The sequence below is a fragment of the Amblyraja radiata genome, chromosome 14 (genome assembly GCF_010909765.2).
Source record: "Amblyraja radiata isolate CabotCenter1 chromosome 14, sAmbRad1.1.pri, whole genome shotgun sequence".
Taxonomy (NCBI): domain Eukaryota; kingdom Metazoa; phylum Chordata; class Chondrichthyes; order Rajiformes; family Rajidae; genus Amblyraja; species Amblyraja radiata.
This window is the reverse complement of record NC_045969.1, coordinates 47,033,430-47,053,682: the sequence shown is the minus strand read 5'-3', so window position 1 is coordinate 47,053,682 and position 20,253 is coordinate 47,033,430. Positions and strand designations below refer to the sequence as shown.

The window sequence follows — 20,253 nt, the reverse complement described above, 5'->3', positions numbered from 1 at the left end:
GAACTGGTATCTCTTCTCTAATCTTACTATGTTTAGTCATTACAGTCATCTGTGATTTCACACCGCTGCTTTGAAGAATGACACGCATGCGTCCTGGTGGGGTTCTTCACGTATTACCTCAACGTTACTCCTCATAAAATAAAGATCAAACTTCAAACTGGTAAGTTCTCATTTAATCTTACTATTAATGTTAGAATCATATTTCTCAGCACACAGATCAAACACAGATTGAAAGCACTGAACAGATGCAAGCTATTGATGATGATGTTCGTTCTACTGAATACTGCCTTGATTCAATACTTTGTGCTTAATAGTTTGCTCAACCTAACAGAAATGTTAATATTATCGAACCATCACTTCCAGTTAGAGATGAAATGGATCACTAAATTATGGCAGCAGAAAATATGATGTACAGAGTGATACATGAACGATTGCAGTTTCTCATGTTTTTCAGTTATTTTGTTGTTAATATAATTTATTAAAAACCATCGCAACAAATTTCTTCTCACACTCCTCAACAGCAGATTAATATAATATCAAAATTTGCATATCAATTTTCTTCCTCTGCAAGCTAGGGTATTCATCGACTTACAATACTTCATGAACTAAGAAAAAATATTACTTGAACGATTGTCCTATGTAGTAATTCCAAATGAAAGCATTTTTCACGTATATTTCTAAAACATGGCGGTTTTAATTTTTTTTTCAAGATGGCATCAGTGGCAAACAGAAAAGATTTTCGGTGCCAGTGAGCGGGCTGTTGGCTCACCTCCCACACCCTCAAAGGTGCTCTGATGTTCCAAGGTCGGTTGCGGGAGGTGCTCTGATACATGGAAGCGTAGCTGTGACTGTGCGAGATGAGGGGAATAATAATAATAATAATAACTTTATTTATAAAGCACTTTAAACAACTGCAGTTGCCACAAAGTGCTGTACATGAGAACTCATGAACAAAAAGCTATTACAAACAATTAAAAACCATTAAAAACCGTAAAACGAAGGACTATAAAAAACACACTAAAAATTAAAAGACATTAAAAGCACTAAAAACAGGAGCAATGCCTCAGCCAGTGTCGAAAGCCAAAGAATAAAAATGTGTTTTTAGGGAGGATTTGAAGATGGACAGTGAGGGGGCCTGTCTGATGTGCAGCGGCAAGGTGTTCCAGAGTGCCGGAGCAGCAACAGAAAAGGCTCTATCCCCTCTGAGCTTCCGCTTAGACCTTGGTACCTCAAGGAGCAGCTGATCAGCTGACCTGAGGCACCGGGCAGGAGCATATAGGTGGAGCAGCTCAGAGAGGTAAGGCGGGGCGAGCCCATTCAACGATTTAAAAACAAATAAAAGAATTTTGAAATGAACTCGAAAGTGCACTGGGAGTCAGTGAAGGGAGGCCAAAATTGGTGTAATGTGCTCCCTCTTTCGAGTTCCGGTCAAAAGGCGAGCGGCAGCATTTTGAACAAGCTGGAGACGAGCCAATGAAGTGCGAAGAGTGCGTTACAGTAATCCAGCCTAGATGTAATAAAGGCATGGATTACTGTTTCAAAATGCTCCCGCTCGAGAATGGGCTTCACCTTTGCCAGCTTCCTTAGGTGAAAGAAGCTGGACTTAACCACCGCGCCTATTTATTTATCTAGTTTAAAATCACCGTCCATCCTAAAACCCAGGTTCAAGACGGTTGGCTTTACAGACAATGCCAGTGGACCCAAGTCAACAAAGGGAGGTTCACGGCAGCCATTGGGGCCAAACAAAATCACCTCTGTCTTCTCTTCATTATGGTGCGTTCACAGGCCAGTGGAGGTCCACTAGCACATGGGTGATTGTGTGGATCAGGAATTGCTGGAGACCCCACAGAGGCCGATCGGTCGCGGCCTGCAGCGGCACAGAGCAGCACAGTAGTACTGGAAGACATCGACAGCATCACTAGACTGGGCTGGCCCCGGCAACACACAGTGCCATCGACTGGACAACAGGCCTTTAAGGCCAAGATAAAACTATTGTAAAACCCTGAAGCTTGAAAAGGCACAATATGGCGCTGGAAATGTGGCGACTCTGTGAACTTCTTCGGTGAAGTCTACTGTCCTTACACAACAACGTTTCACATTTGTATTTATTTATGAATGTGCTAATGTACAGTCCAATTTTACTGAATTGTATGCAAAACAAAGAATTTCGCTGTATCTAGGTACGCGTGATAATTATGTACCATTCAAAAAGAAAAACATATCCAGATATATCCAAGCCCAGCATTACTATCCCATGACAGCTGAATTCATCAAAAAAACTATTAATCTCCTCTCTTGATCTCCTTGTTAGAGTTATAGTCATAGTGATACAGCTACACTAGTCCCACCTGCCCGTGTTTGGTCCATATCCCTCCAAACCTGTCCTATCCATGTACCTGTCCAACTGCTCCTTAAACATTGGGATAGTCCCTGCCTCAACTACCTCATCTGGCAGCTTGTTCCATACACCCACCACCCTTTGTGTGAAATAGTTACCCCTCAGATTCTTATTAAATCTTTTTTCTCTTCACCTTAAACCTATGTCCTCTGGTCCTCGATTCATCTACTCTGGGCAAGAGACTCTGTGCATCTGCCCGATCTATTCCTCTCATGATTTTATACACCTCTATAAGATCACCCCTCATCCTCCTGCCCTCCAGGGGATAGAGACCCCGCCTACTTAATATCTGCGTATAGCTCAGACCCTCCAATCCTGGCAGCATCCTCGTAAATCTTCTCTGTACTCTTTCCAGCTTGACAACATCTTTCCTATAACATGGTGCCCAGAACTGAACACAATATTCTAAATGCGGTCTCACCAACGTCTTGTACAACGTCTTGTTGATTAAAATGTACAGAATGTTGTTGGAAGCAAAGATGGAAATAATGCAGGAAGTGGCCATGTTTTTCTCAATCCTTCTTGTGGATGAATGCATTGCTAGCGGATTTAACAATATAAAATGTTGCCTTTCCTTTATAAAAAAAATGGGAGAAATCTGGCAACCATAGCCCACGTACCCTTTGGACATCAAGGAAGAACTTTTAGGAACAAGATTCTATGAATTAAATTTCTTTATTTATATAAATTTCTTTATTTATATAGCACATTTTTAGTCAATTTGCATTGACCCCAAAGTGCTTCACATAATTACATTCACACACACAGGCAAAGGTGGGTGAAGTGTCTTGCCCAAGGACACACACAGGCAAAGGTGGGTGAAGTGCCTTGCCCAAGGACACAACGACAGTATGCACTCCAAGCGGGATTCGAACCAGCTACCTTCCGGTTGCCAGCCGAACACTTAGCCCATTGTGCCATCTGTCGTCCATATATCAATATATCAGTCAGCCCTTGAAAATAATAATGGTTTATAAATGACAACCAACTAATTTAATTTTTGATTAAGTAACAGAGAATGTTCATGTTGTGTAAGTGGACTTTCATGTGGCATTGATACAGTCCTATATTATAGTTTAATTCATAAAATTAAGGTCCATTAATTAAATTGAAACTTTTCTAAATCAGTTGGTGGAGATAATGTTTTTCAGAATGCAGAGATGCATACAACGGTAGTCCCCTAGGAGTCTGCATTAGAACCACAATTATTCCTGAAATGTTAATGAACTTACAGTGATATACATTGCATAATTTATGTTTCCAGATGATGAAAGTGCAGCAGAGAGTGAGAAGAATACAATAAACACCAATGAGGACTGATTAAATGGGCAGACGTATGGCAGGTGCAATTTAACACATAAGTGTAAAGGGATCAATTTGATAAGAGAGAACAAAAACTAATTACTACAAAAAGAAATGAAAACAGAAATATTCCGCAGACTCTCGAACCTTTGCAGTTAATTCTGTTTATCTTTCTCAATCCATTAGACAATCCCCGTTTTCATATCCAAATCAATCCTATCAAAGGTACGCAAAAATGCTGGAGAAACTCAGCGGGTGCAGCAGCATCTATGGATCGAAGGAAATAGGCAACGTTTCGGGCCGAAACCCTTCTTCAGACTTATCTTATGAATCTTAACAATCTTGGACATTTCTGTTCTCTGCCACTGGACGTTCTCAGCCCTCAGAGGTAAAGAATTACAATTTTACTTCGGAGTCATGTGAGTGACTACGTGAAGAGCCCGCTCAGCACGCATGCGCGGCATTACGTTCAGTAGTGCAACAGCGGCGCATCGGGAGTCAGGCGCTCCCGCTATGGGGTGAAAGAACGGACCGTCAGGTAAGCTCTGAGGTCGGGTTTTCTTTCACAGGGTGCCTTCTGCTTTCAGGCAGAGAAGAAAGGCTCTAGAACAAACCTGTCCCCCGCTCGACTCCACGGAGGAGCGTTCCATCTGGGGGGGGGGCAGCAACAAGGCGGTAGGAACGCTTACCCGGCGCTCCGCTATTCCCCGACACCGCGCAGGAAGTAAAGCCACGTAAGAGGCGTCCGGCCGGTGGCTTCCGACTTGTCGGACGGGGACGTCTCTCCACCCGCACGGGGGGAAAGACAGCCGCCTGAAAAGACCTGTTCCCCGCTCGACTCCACGGAGGAGCATTCCATCTGGGGGGGGCAGCAACAAGGCGGTAGGACCGCTTACCGGGCGCTCCGCTATTCCCCGACACCGCGCCGAGCCCAGCCCGCTAGCGCCTGAGCAGCGGGCTGGAAGTAAAGCCACGGAAGAGGCGTCCGGCCGGTGGCTTCCGACTTGTCGGACGGGGACGTCTCTCCACCCGCCCGGGGGAGAGACAGCCGCCTGAGCCGCATGGAGCGGCTCCTGGAGCAGGAGCTCCAGCGAGACGCGCTTCGTGAGGGGCTCTCTCGCAGGGGGAGTTCAGGCACTCCCTCCACAGTGCCTTCTGCACTGTCCATTGCTTCCTCCTTACCCGAGGGTAGCTTTGGTGACCAGACTGGGCTGGTCAAGAAGAGGGGACGATGGCTGAAGATCTCGGGAGTATGCAAGGGGTGCAGGAACAGGAAGAGCTGCTAGGTGTGGTGAACCGCTACGTGGCAACCCCACGTGCAGGAGACCGTTAAAGGCCAAACCAGCGGCCAGCATTAACCACCTCTCCAACAGGCCCCTACAGGAGAGGTGGTCAATAAGGCCTTAGGAAACTGCAGCGGATCCTCAGGCTCCTCACAACGTGCAAGACTCGTTGGACTGGCAGGAAACAGAACAATACCCATAACCATGGAGGTAGGTGGGTCTGGTTCCTACCAGCATATAGAATATAGGGGCTTAATACTAACAGGGGGGAGATTACACCTGTTTTAAGAAGCATGGGAGTCTATCACGAGTGATCAGTATATACTCAATGGCATTAGTGGATATAAAATACAATTCATACTAGAAAAATTGCCACCAGTTCAACATTCACCCCAGAGGGTATTTTCCCTCTCCGTTAGAGAAACGAGAGGGACAAGCTGAACTGGTGAGACTAATTACAAAGGGTATCATGGGAAAACATGAACCCTTGGAATTCGTATCAAATATTCGTCACTAAACCCAAAAATGATGGTGGATGACGCATCATCATTGACTTAACTTCACTAAATATGTTTGTTAAGTATATACATTTCAAAGGGAAACGGTTGTTACTGCCAAACAACTAATTTCCAAAGGATACATTATGGCAAGCATTGATCTTAAAGATGTTTACTATTTAGTACCATTCACAAGGATCTTCGCAGATACCTGAAATTTACCTGGATGGGGCAGCTATGGCAGTTTAAAGCGTTACCCAATGGATTCACATCAGCCCAAGATTATTCACCAAGATACTAAAACCAGCTCTGGCAATATTCAGAAGACAAAAACATATTGTCATGGCATATCTTGATGATATCTTAAATAATAGGCAAGACCATGGAATTGACTATGTTAGCTGTATCAGCTACCAAACAGTTATTCGGAACCCTGGGATTGTCTTACATCCAGATAAATCTAAGTTGAAGCCATCCACAATCATGGACTACTTGGGCTTCACAATTAATTCAGTCTACGTGACTGTAACATTGCCAAGAGACAAAACAGTTGAATTGGCACAATCATGCAACAATTTAATGATTCAGACCTTTGCACTGTCAAAACTTACAAAGAGCAAAGGTACAGGCACCAAAACGACACACAGGTCATTATGATCATGTCATAAAGTTACCCACTGAAGCAATATCAGAACTACAGTGGTGGGCAAAAAACGTTTGGCATAGTTTCAGCTATTATCATCACTAACCCTACGTTAGTTATCCCAACAGATGCCAGTGCTCATGGCTGGGGAGCAACTAACTCTATATCCAGCACAAGTAGTAGATGGACTAACCCAGAGTCATCGTTACCACTTACGCTGGGCATTAATTATCTAGAGATGTTGGGTGACTTTTATGGTTTAAAAGCATATGCACAAATATGCATCACTTGCATGTACGGTTACAAATAGATAATACTACGGTGGTGGCCTACATTAACCATATAGGCGGCATAAAATCGGTATCATGCGACAAGTTGGTCAACACAATTTGGCAATGGTGTGTCGAAAGACATATTTGGCTATCAGCAACTTACCTGCCAGGTAAGCTAAATACAGTGGCAGACACCAGGTCACGTAAATTTAATGACAACATCGAATGGATGTTAAACCCCCAAAAATTTGCAAATGTTATCAAGCAATATGGCACGCCAGATATCGATTTATTTGCATCAAGGCTATGTCACCAGGTACCTATGTATGTCGCTTGGGAACCAGACCCTGAGGCAGCAGCGGTAGATGCGTTCGCGCTGGATTGGGGAAATTCTTCTTCTATGCATTTCCTCCCTTCTGCCTCATCAGTTGGGGACTACGCACAATACAAATGGACTCTGCTTCAGGTATTTTGATAGTACCCGACTGGCCTACGCAGCCATGGTTCCCAATACTCCATGACATGGTTGTTGAAACTCCGATGGTATTCCCCAGTGACCCAGAGTTATTAACACCCAGTGTCGGGCACAAGCCACCCGTGCCATGAACAAATCAAACTCCTGGGTTGCAGATTCTGCACAAACCACTTCTGGGACTGGGATTATCAGAACAAACCGTCGACACCATGTCAGCATCCCTCCGAACATCCACTAAAAACAGCACTTGTCCAGCATCAAAAAATGGGAGAAGTACTGCTTGGATACAGGGACCACCTACTCAACCAGCTACAGTTACCAACGTACTGGAATTCCTGGCGAGCCTTCACCACGATGAAGGACTCAGCTACAGAGCCATCAACACAGCTAGAAGTGCCCTGCCTGTCTATTTAAAACCAGCTCCAGGACAACAGGCCATGGGGTCCCACCCGCTGGTGGTCAAACTAATGAAGGGTATTTACAACTCTAACCCCCTAGACCAAGGTACACCCATATATGGGATGTCAGTGTGGTCCTGACATACCTCAGGGGATGGCCACCAGCCAGATCCCTCAACCTGGAACAATCTATGCTCAAAACACTCATGTTGATGGCACTTGTATCTGCACAGAGGGTCCAGTCACTACACCTATTGCGACTGGACAGCATGCTCACAGTTCCAGACCAGATCTCTGTCGTTATCCAGGGACTGATCAAACAGAGCAGACCAGGAACACCTAATCCAGTCGTGGAATTCCGGGCTTACCCGCCAGAACCACGGTTATGTGCCATGACCCACCTACTATCCTACACAGACACAACCAAAATATTCGAGGGAGATGAAAACCCTTGTGGGTCAGTCATAAAAAACCTTATGGTCGGGTGACGAGACAAACCATTTCGAGATGGCTCAAGCAGGTGCTAAAAGCTGCTGGGATAAACACTAACATGTACAAATTTCATTCCACCAGGGCAGCATCCACGTCGGCGGCTAAAAGAATGGACGTTCCTATAGACCACATCCTGGCTACAGCAGGATGGTCGGGGGAAAGACCGTTCAGAAATTTTATAATTAGCCGTTGGCAAAACCTGTTTTATTTGCAGAAAAGATTTTACAGACTGCAAATCTTTAATTTAAGCCCAGGGGAGCAATTTAATTTCTTTGTTGTTATTGTTAAAAAATACCATTGTGTTTTTCTACAAACAGATTCATTGGTTGATTACGATAACACACTTCCTCCCTCAAGGACTTCGGTAGTGCGTGAAGTAATACCTGTTACACGGTTTGAAATCACAGAGCTTTGAAGTCTTCACGTGGTCACTCACGTGACTCCGAAGTAAAATAGTAAGATTAAACGAGAACTTACCAGTTTGAAGTTTGATCTGTATTTTATGAGGAGTTACGATGAGGGATTACGTGCCCTCCGCTCCCACCCTCAATAATATGGGTCAAACTGATAAACTGATGTCTCCTTGTCTTTACTATGTTTACTTCAATAACTGTGTCTATCTGTGATTCCACACCGCTGCTTTGAAGTATGCCGCGCATGCGTGCTGAGCGGGCTCTTCACCTAATCCCTCATCGTAACTCCTCATAAAATACAGATCAAACTTCAAACTGGTAAGTTCTCGTTTAATCTTACTATTTTCTACTACCATGCACATAACAAAAAATATCTCGTCCTTGTCCTAAATGAGCAACCCTTTATTTTGACACTATGCCCTTGACTCTAGACTAGCTAGTAAGAAGAAACAAATTCCTGACTGTCCTTAAAATTCTGTACATCTGTAACAGAGAAGCCAGCAGTTAAATGTACATCTATCCGAGTCTGAAGAAGGGGTTCGACCCGAAACGTCGCCTATTTTCATCGGTCCATAGATGCCGCCTCATCCGCTGAGTTTCTACAGCATTTTTGTCTACCTTCGATTTTCCAGCATTTGCAGTTCCTTCTTAAACATACGTCTATCTTTGATAGAGCTGGGATACGTTGAAAAGGCTTTGAGGGCTTAAAAGCAGCATTCTGATTCTTGGCTTCATACATCATAGTTATAGACGGGCCAGAGAAATTGGAGGGTTGCTCCTTGGTGCAGACAGGCTGAAGGAGAAATATTATAGAGGTGTTCAAAAGTCACGAACAGATCAGAAGAGAACAAATTATGAAAACTCTCTCTAATGACAAAAGAATCTCAGCCAGAGGGTGGCACTTAAATTAAGTTGATGGAATAAGGAGATATTTTCTTTTATGTGGCAAATTATTGCAACAATGAAACAATAAAGTTAAACACAGAGGTTCGGAGAAGGAATTCCAAACCATTGGACCCTGGCAGATGAAGAGACGGTGGAGCAATTGAAATCAGAAATAATGAGCAAATGAGCACATACATATAAGATAATTGTATAGCTGGAGGAAGTTAAAGAGTTGAGGAACGATGGCTGGTGGGGGGGGGGGGAGAGGGGGTGGTAGGTGGAAGGCCCAGATTCAAGATGCTAAATGCCTGAATAAATATTCGATGGGAGCTCATGAGTGCAACGCAGGATGATGAGTGAATGGGAACTAGAATTCCTTGTTAACAGACCCATGCATGATTTAAAAGAGTGGTAGAATCAGATTCAATTAAACCGTTAACAAAGCAAAAAGAGAGAGGAATGGGTCCAATTCTGATATCATATTCCATGGAATTCAGGATGACCTTGTTAACAGACCTGGTATGTGTGATTTAAGAGAGTAGTAAATCAGATTTAATTACACCTCTACCAAAGAAGAGAGAGGAATGTGACCAATTCTGATATAATATTCTATCCAACTTGTTGGGCATTTGGCACATGCGTATTTTTAGACCCAGCTCCTTGATTGACGGACTCGAATGGGGGTATTTGGGGGCAACCCATAAATCAAAGCTGATGAGTGTGCATACGGAGACCTTGGGTATTGGTCAACTTGCCTGAAAGCCTGAATAGGATGTGTAGGCGCATGGCGAGACCGAGATCCACTCTGCTACGTGGCTTTGTACAGGCAGCATGGAGGTGAAGGGCAGCTCTACCAACCCTCTGGGATCCAACGTTAGTGCAGCAGTTTAGTTTAGTTTAGTTTAATTTAGAGATACAGCGCGGAAACAGGCCCTTCGGCCCACACCGACCAGCAATCTCCATTCATTAACACTATCCTACACACACTAGGGACAGTTTACACATACACCAAGCCAATTAACCTACAAACCTATACGTCTTTGGAGTGTGGGTGGAAACCGAAGACCTCAGAGAAAACCCACCCGGTCACAGGGAGAACGTAAAACTCCGTGCAGACAGCACCCGTAGTCGGGATCGAACCTGGGTCTCCGCCGCTGCGAGTGCTGTAAAGCAGCAACTCTACGTTGTGCCACCGTGCCGCTCAACAACAACGTTTACAGCCTTCATTGCAGTGGAGGAAGAAGCCCCCCCCCCCAAAATGTAATACTTGTACCGGAAACTTAGTGATCAGCTACGAAAACGTCTTGATTTCGCTGCCGCCAAGGTTCAAGAGTGCGTCGGCACTCCAATGACCTGCCCTTCAGCACATTGCCAGGCCAGCTGACATACTGGCCCAAGGAGTATCAGGGGATCTGTGCAGTTCAAGCCCACTCTCGGGTTGCTCCCACCACCACTCCAACGATGGCCAATGTGTCACCTGGGAGCCAGTCAGTCACAGCAAGGTGTCGCAGACCAAACCTGGGCCACTTATTTCCAGAGCTATTCAAGGGCATTCTTCACAGCCAAGTTACAGTCTCCTCCATTCCTGTTTGCCTCCAACCACTGTGAAAACATTGTGTGGAACAAACAAACACTTAGAAATCAAGCACTAAAGGTAAAGAGTAAACAATCGACATTCGAGTTCTTCAACAGGTAATACTGTGTCTCCTCTGAAATGGACAGCACTGTTCCCAGTCGATGTGCTGCCTCCCAGCTCTGCTGACCCAGCTTTCATCCTGCCCTCTGGAACTTGTGGAATTTGTACGTCTCCCTGGGACTGTATAGGAGCTTTGCTTTCCTCCAATATCACAATGATGTGCAGGTTAGGAGGCTCATTGGCCATTGTTCATAAGTTTCTAAGTTCTAGGATCTGAATAAGACCACTCGACCCATCAATTCTACTCTCCCATTCAATCATAGAATCATAGAATCATAGAAAGTAGGTGCGAGAGTAGACCATCAGGTCCGTCGAGCCCGCACCGCCATTCACTCATGGCTGAACACTAAACAGACACACTTACCCACAAACAGTAGACACAAGACACAGAACACAAGACACTACCCTCCCCTCTATACCGCTATCACCCCTCTCCACCCCAAGAACCGCGTGATCTCCTGGGGGAGGCAAAAAACCGGATAAAAACCCAGGTCCAATTCGGGAAAAAAATCCGGGAAATTCCTCTCCGACCCCAATCCAGGCGATCGACACTTGTCCAGGAGATCACTCAGGTCTACTATACTAACCATACCTAGGTCCATATCCCTGCCCTCTCCCCGTAGCCCCTTATCCCCTTGGCAGCTAAAAAACCATCTATTTTTGACTTAAATAAATTTAACGTTACTGCTTCCACTGCTCCCTGGGGCAGTGAATTCCACAAACTAACCACCCTCTGGGTGAAGAAGTTCTTCCTCATCTCAGTTTTAAAAGAGCCCCCCCTCACTCTGCAACTATGTCCCCTTGTTCTAGCCTCCCCGATCATTGGGAACATCCTCGGTGCATCCACCCGATCAAGGCCCCTCACGATCTTATACGTTTCAATGAGATCGCCTCTCATTCTTCTAAACTCCAAAGAGTAGAGTCCCAGCTTACTTAACCTTTCCTCATATGTCAATCCCCTCATTGCAGGAATTAATCTTGTAAACCTTCGCTGCACTGCCTCCAGGGCTAGTACATCCTTTCTTAAGTATGGACCCCAGAACTGTACACAGTATTCCAAATGTGGTCTCACTAATACCGTGTACAGCGCATTTAGATAAAGCACTTTCAGATGATTTTTACTACCCTTCCTTTCCGTTTTTGCCCCTTTTACATCTAGAGTTTTATCTTCACACATTCTGGATCCTCCTGTCACATTTTGATTTTCCGCTTCCCTAGCCTCCCTTAGCTCACTGTACCCTTACTAAATCACTGTACCTTTAACCAAAAAGCAGAAATGCTAACCTGAGGTTGCACCCAATCAGCTGCTTCCTCTAGTCTGCTCCCACCAATCAGCGGCTTCCCCAGAAACCCTCCCTATGGAGTGTGGAACGTTACGGGATTTGGTAAGCTCTGACCCTCCACCGCTGTCTCCAACGGTCCTGGGTCTCCGCGAGAACAAGCCCCGTGCCCGACCCAAGCCCTCACCGCTCTGACCCTCCACCGCTGTCTCCAACGGTCCTGGGTCTCCATGGCTGATCTATCTTTCCCTCTCAACCCCATTTTCCTGCTTTCTCCCCATAACCCCCCGACACCCTTACTAATCAAGAATCTGCCAATCTCCGCCATTGACTTGGCCTCCCCAGCTATCTATGGCAATGAATTCCACAGATTCACCACCCTCTGAATAAAGACATTCCTTCTCATCTGCTGTCTAAAGGTATGTAGTTTTATTCTGAGGCTATGGCCACTGGTCCTAGACTCTCCCACTCGTAGAAACATCATCTCCATATTCACTCTATCCAGGCCTTTCACTATTTGGTAAGTTTCAATGTGGTCTCCCCACCTTGTACATTAGCATTGTGCATATGAGTTTTAGGGTGGATGGAGGTGGAGTTGATGGGAACGTGGGCAGAATAAAATGGGATTACAATAGGATTTGTGTTAAGAGGTGTAGCAAAAATTTCACGCAGGCTTGTTGGGCCGAAAGCCTAACTTCTATTCTCTACGACTCCTATGATGAAATCTGTTTGTTAAATTGCTTCATCTAGGTTGATCCGTGACATGAGGGTGACAACACTGTCACCATGGGTATTATTCTTCAGCACCTGTAGTTGGGAAGATAGTCTTAAATACACCCTATTATTGCTGTAGACGTGTGAAAGAACTCTGACAGAACTCTTTATCAAGGATCCAATGCAGCAAATGACTCAGTGCAGAGGAAATGGAAAATACAGAAAATTCCACCTGAGGAGGTTGTGTGGATTAGATTGCAACTTGACTACCTTAAGTGCCCAAATGATTGTTGATCTTGTGTTATCACAGTGTTACAGATTCAGGTCTTTCCTAAACATGGAAAGGAAGCTTTCATGAGCGACTGGTTAAAAATGCCACAGAATGGTCCAGTGTTGGGCTGCAGTATCCACAAGCCTGTCTGCTGCATGTGCATACTCATAACCTGAGTAACTCAGTAGTTAATTCAGGCAATATTCTGGTGAATAGTGATCAGTGTGATGCATCTCATGGAGGTAAAGGCAAAGACATTTAATGGTAAGGGGGAATGTTGAATTTTTCACACAATGATCTGCTCATTGATGGCACATAGTGCTATCTTGCCACTTATCACCTTGCTGCATTTGAGAAAGGACTGTCTCAGTTTGTGGTCTGCATCAATGGATTGGGTTCCTCCACTGGTTGTCAAGTCTATATGATTGCTCAGCAAGGGAGGGCCTTTATCATTTTATGCCACCTTCGTCTTTTTGCTGATGTACAATGGACAAGAACACTTTCCTCAACACGGCCAACTGATGGAAGATGCAGAAGGCATTGACAGAACATGAGATTTACCACTGGCAGCAGTCCAGGCAATAGAATAACATCTCAAGGACCTGAATGGCACCTTCCACAAGGCTCCTCTTAGCTCTCCAGCCCAATTGGAAACAGGCTGTGCACTCTCTCATTCGCAATGTTGGAGCTGTCCCCATTAAGGTTCTGACGATAAACACAAAATGCTGGAGTAACTCAACAGGACAGGCAGCATCCCTGGAGAGAAGGAACGGGTGACGTTTCAGATCGAGACCCTTCTTCAGACTCACTACCCATTAAAGTTCTGCCAGAGTTCCCTCAGAGTCAACTCAGCCCCAGGTTAGATTGGACATCCATTGGCCGAATGACAACCTGTGCACTTTAATCCTGTGGTAGCCAAACCACTCACCACCCATCCTTACTTGGACCCCAGGATCTACTGATAGGAAGAGCAGGCCAAAGACAGAGACTATCTGTACCCTACAATTACTAAACTGGTGTGTTTATTATTGAAAAATCTGGGACATATCCTTCTGATCATTATACATTTTTTAATTTCTTTTTTTGTTTTGCTCAAACAGCACAAATGAAAATCTAATATATCTTTATTTTAGAAAAGCTCAATGGCTGGGTTGTGAATGTGTCATCTTAATTCACAAGTTACATTTTGTTACAAATGTAAAAAGAAATTGCTGCCATAAGCTTCCTGTTTTTTCCCATCACCTTACAAGGATGTCAGAAACTGCCAACACACAGGGAACCAATTATCTTTCCCACGCAGTATCTGCTAGATTTGTCTGTAATTGACTTTAGTCTGTGTCCTTGTGCGAGCAATTAGTCCCTGTGCCTTTAAAATAATTAGCCACTTTTTAAAATCTCAGTAACAGATTAAATTTTCCGTGTTGTATCGCTAGACTAAACAGACCAATACAATGGGACAACATTATTTTGCTATTTCAAGTGCAATGAAATGTTTCCATCATTGGATCAATATAAAAGGAGATCTCCTTCACTTGCCACATCTTCCCATCTCCTCCCCTGTCTGCTTTCCGCAGAGACCGCTCCCTCCGTAACTCCCTGGTCAATTCGTCCCTTTTCACACAGAGAGTGGTGAATCTCTGGAATTCTCTGCCACAGAAGGTAGTTGAGGCCAATTTATTGGCTATATTTAAGAGGGAGTTAGATGTGGCCCTTGTGGCTAAAGGGATCAGGGGGTAAGAGAGAAGGCAGGTACAGGATACTGAGTTGGATGATCAACCATGATCATATTGAATGGCGGTGCAGGCTCGAAGGGCCGAATGGACTACTCCTGCACCTATTTTCTATGTTTCTATGTTCTATGTTTTCCCACCCGTACCACCCCCTCTCCGGGCAATTTCCCTTGCAACGGCAGGAAATGCTACACTTGTCGCTTCACCTCCCCCCTTGACTCCATTCAAGGACCCAAGCAGTCTTTCCAGGTGCGGCACAGGTTTACCTGCACCTCCTCCAACCTCATCTATTGCATCCGCTGCTCTAGGTGTCAGCTGCTCTACATCGGTGAGACCATGCGCAGGCTTGGCGATCGCTTCGCCCAACACCTCCGCTCGGTTCGCAATAACCAACCTTATCACCCGGTGGCTCAGCACTTCAACTCCCCCTCCCATTCCGAATCCGACCTTTCTATCCTGGGCCTCCTCCATGGCCAGAGTGATGACCACTGTAAATTGGAGGAGTAGCACCTCATATTTCGCTTGGGCAGTTTGCACCCCAAACTTCACAAATTTTAGGTAGTCCTTACTTTCTCCTCCCCTTCTCAGCCCACTGGCTCCACCTCTTCCTTTCTTCTTCCCGCTCCATGAAGAAATCCATGCTCAAAATTGTTGGTTCAAAACATAAACTTCATTTTTAGTGCATTTCAATAAATTAAGTTCTGCTGTTCAATGCAGCACACAAACTTTGCATAAAAGTGATCAAATTGATGCAGCCAGTCTCCAGAGATGCATGATAAATTAAATGCTGGTTCTTAAAACAGTACCTTAATTGGGATTCATTCATCATTGAGAAGGCAAAACCAGCAAGAATTACAGCATGGAGAAATTGGTACTGCCAAAATTTCTCAATGCAAATGCTCCCTAGATTATGATTTATTTGTGAAAGTCCTGAATGTTGTGTTTCCTTCCTATGGTTTGTCTACACCACTCCCTCACTGGACTCATACCAGTGTCCAGCTTTCATAATTCCCTGTACCAAGTACACTTACCAAATAACCTCTACCCATTGAACCAATGCCAGGATGTTTCAGGGAATTTACATTTCTTTGCATTAACTAAGTTTATTCAAGTGATTTTAATTAATTTTAATTAATTCTTAAAGTAAATAACTTTTGAATCATGTCATAAGTAATAGGAGCAGGATTAGGCCATTCGGCCCACCAAGTCTACTCTACTATTCAATCATGGCTGATCTATTTCTCCCTCCTAATCCCATTCTCCTGCCTTCTCCCCATAACTCCTGACACACGTACTAATCAAGAATCTATCTTTCTCTGTCTTAAAAATATCCACTGACGGCCTCCACAGCCTTCAGTGACAACAAATTCCACTGATTCACCACCATCTGTTGAATGTTTTGGAATCGACAGCAGCCCGAAGACCAAAAATGCAAATTTGTTTTTTAAACCGAGTTAGCACAAATGAGCAAGATTAGCAACAGGATGGATAAGAATTTTGGACAATGTGAAACTTAGCGAAATGGAGAGTCTGCCTTGGAAAGCAATTTGTTCAAGAATGGAAGTGAGCAAAACCTTCAGAAAGGATTTCGGAAGTGAATGGCCTCAGACGGGCAATGTTACATCACCCAGAGGAGAGCAGGAGAAAGAGCAAGGAGTGGGGGATCTCAAGTCTTTGTAGCCATTCAATTAGATCATGGCCAATGTCCATCACAATTCTGGTCTTGGCTCCATATTTCTCAAACCCTTGGCCAAAAATGTCAACAATCACGGTCTTGACAATTTTTATCACTAAAGCCTAACTTAATTTGGGGCAGAGCAATCCACATTTCCACTTTCCAATGTAAATTTCCAAGTAATCAAACTCAGTTACTGAACTGATGGTGTGTATTATGATAAAAAATCACTTCCGAAATCTACAGGTTAGACAGAATCTGTGGTGAGAATGGACAGGCGATGTGTCAGGTCTGGAAGAAACGTCATCTGTCCATTTCTTTCACAGATGCTGGCTGACCTGCTGAGTTCCTCCACCACTTTGTTTTTGCTTAAGATTCCAGTATCTGCAGTCCGTTTTCAGAATTTCCTGCCATTTACAAAGTAACATCTGCCCTTAAACCTATACCAAGTGGTTTCAGAGAATTAAAATTTGTTTGCATTACCTCTGTTTATTCAAGTGATTTTAATTATTTTCAATTAATTATTAAAATTAGTAATTTTGAAAAAAAAAGCTTTTTTGAATGTTTTGTAATGGGCTGCAGTGTCTCACCTCCAGAATTATTGCTCAACAAACTGTTAGTTTCTAAAAAAATAGTTTATCTACTTTAGAATATTAGATCCTTTAAAACACTGCAAAGTTAAAATTGAATCATCACATATTTCTTTATACTTAAAGAAAGACAAGCCTAGTCTAAGCCACTGTGCTTTTTACAAATTAATTTATTTCTCTCTGGCATCATTCTGATGAACCTGCACAGCACGTCTCCAAGGCCAATATATTTTGAAGTACAGTGCCACGGTCTGAAAGCAATACTCCAGATAAAAATAGTACATGTTGAGAAGCCAGGGTCAGCAAGTTAGTTTGACATCAACTGGTTCTCAAGGTTACAATCGCTACCGTTCAGTAAAGAGTGTGCTTGTGAATGACGATGGAACCAGTATGAAGAGTTTGTAGTTTGTAAACAAGGTAACTTGTTACAAGGCAACATAGGTAGAGTGGATGTGGAAAGGATGTTTCCACTGATGGGAGAGTCTAGGACCAGAGGTCACAGCCTCAGAATTAAGGGTGCTCTTTTCGAAAGGAGGTGAGGAGTGACGTCTTTAGTCAAAGGGTAGTTAATCTGTGGAACTCATGGCCACAGAGGGCTGTGGAGGCCATGTCAGTGAATATTTTTAAGACAGAGATAGACAAATTCTTGATTAGAACGGGTGCCAAGGGTTATGGCGAGAAGGCAGGAAAATGAGATTAGAAGGGAGAGATCAGCCATGATTGAATGGCGGAGTAAACTCAATGGGCTGAATAGCCCAATTCTACTCCTATAACCTCTGAACTTGTGAACTTGCAACATACATAATGGATTTGATCTTTAAATGTTCAGACAAAGAATATGATGCTGGTCCACGATCAGAGCTCAGAGAAAAAAAAGATAAATCTTTCATGAAATGTGGCATAAGTTGAGGAAGAATTTAATGTTAATGCAGAGCTGTGCCTAATGTTGTAGGAAAGCATGTAAACAGAATCACAGATGGTTGTCTTAATATAAGCCTGGATAATTTCCTCTCTTCCTCCTTTCTTCCATGAACTGAGTGAAAGTGCAAGTCCTCTGCAGCAGGATGCATTTTCAATCCTTTTAAGATTCTTCAAAAACATTTCCAACATATATTCTCAATAGCTAATTGGAAATAACTCCCTTTATTAATTGCACAATGACTTCTCTCCACTTGAATAACTTGAAATATAAAATTTAGTTGAAGCCAAAAGTCTTATTTCTGATTGATTGGAGAGCTATTTTCAATTAAGGGTCTTCTACTCCAAACAGAGGAGAAAATCTATATGACTTCAAAAGTATATCTGACAGTGAAATATTACCAGAAATGGTAATGTATATGGTAAGTTTATTGATTGTTATTTCCTTTGTGTATTGAAGAAAATAAATCAAAGGGTTGAATTTGTTTTAATAAACCTAGACTGCCTCAGAGCTTGCTCATGGATAATGCAAAAAAAAAAACAACTCACATGATAAATTATACAAGAATTGCACACAAATTCTACAGCGAAAAGAAAAAAATCTGTGCTAAAAAATCTAATAAGTATAAAAGAAATTCCAATTGCATTTCTGAGTCAATGATCACATTGTAGATGGCACACTGGAGGTCAGTTGTAATGATGGTTGCTGGGAAGAAGCTGCTCCTGAACCTGAATGTAACAGTTTTCATGCTCCTATATTTCTATATATGAGAGTGTGACAAGGCTGGTGGAGTGGGTCCTTGATGATGCTGGCAGCCTTTTTGAAGCAGTGACTCCTGTAGATCCCTGCAAAGGTGGGGAGGTCAGTACCTGTGATGGACAGGGCAGTGTTCAGCACTTTTTGCAATCTTCCACGTTCCTGGGAATTTGAGTTGCCAAACCAGGTCGTGATGCAACCAGTCAATCAATATGCTCTCTACTGTGCACCTGCTGAAGTTCAAGAGAGTATTCGTTGACATAGCAAATCGCCCCAGTCTTCTACGGAAGTAGAGGTGTTGATGGGCTTTCTTTGTGCTGAGTCCAGGACCGATCTTCAGAGATATCAACGCCCAATAATCTGGTTTATGACACCTTCCGCAACTGTCCTGTCAATGTAGACAGGTTTGTGCATCCTTGGCTTTCCTCTTCCAAAGTCAGAGGTGGTGTCATTGACAAATTTGAAGATGGAGTTGGGACTGTGTTTAGCACACAGTCATGAGTATGAAGTGAGTAGAGGAGGGGGTTGAGCACGCAGTCTTGAGCTGCCCAGTGCTGATGGTCATCAATGTAAGGATGAAGTGCTGCAGCCAATTCATACTGATTGTGTTGATGACAAAGTCAAGGATCCAGTTGCAAAGAGATGCGCAGAGACCCAGAGAGGGAGTGCGAGAGAGAGAGTGTGTGATAGTGCGAGAGAGAGTGCGAGAGAGAATGCGAGAGAGAATTGGAGAGTGCAAGATTGTGAGAGAGAGTGCAAGAGAGAGTGAGAAAGAGTGCGAGAGAGAGTGCGAGAGTGTGAGAGTGTGAGAGTGCGCGAGAGTGTGAGAGTGCGCGAGAGTGTGAGAGAGAGAGTGTGAGACTGCGAGAGAGTGTGAGAGAGTGCGAGAGTATGAGAGAGAGAGAGAGTGCGAGAATGTGAGTTAGTGTAAGAGAGCGTGTGAGAGAGAAAGTAATAATCTTTGTTTATTTGTGAAGGCACATGAAACCACTTCCATACTCTCCACTGTCAGCAGACATGAGAGAGATGTCAAGCTGATACTGGTTACTGATGCATTTCCCTTGAGAACAGCAGCCCCTGGATTACTTCATCTTCGCAAGATCAACAATTATTCTTCCATAGCACTACCTGAGAACAGACAGATGCCACCTCCACCACAGGCCACCTTTCCATTGCAGTGGGTGGGTGACAGGTCAAACAGACATCCATTGATGTGTGCCTTGCCGTAGGATTTTGAGAATTGACAGGTCTAAGATAGGATAATTCATTTCCAACGTTGCCCAGGGCAAGCTCCATGACCAACCCCACATTCATTCGCATAATAAACTCTGATGCCAATCCAATCCAAGCCAAATATGTGGTTTACGGAAACAAATGTGAAAGGATATTGCTAATTTTATTGGATCTTTTCTAATTCCAATCTGGATCCGTGCTGGATTGACCCAATGAGATATCCTCAGAATGGCTGACATAAACTGTCACCTGTTCTGTTGATGAATGTGTCAACATTGTGAGCAGTCAATTCCCTGGTTTCAGGGGAAGTACCCCTGCTTATTTTTGCAAA

The 20,253-nt window shown here is 43.8% G+C and overlaps 1 protein-coding gene across 4 annotated transcripts in view; it reads right to left on the bottom strand.

Moving 5' to 3' along the window:
- The window catches only part of grik1 (glutamate ionotropic receptor kainate type subunit 1), a 291,625-nt gene that overhangs the window by 150,550 nt on the left and 120,822 nt on the right, over positions 1-20,253 (bottom strand). The gene's annotated exons all lie outside the window — the stretch shown is intronic.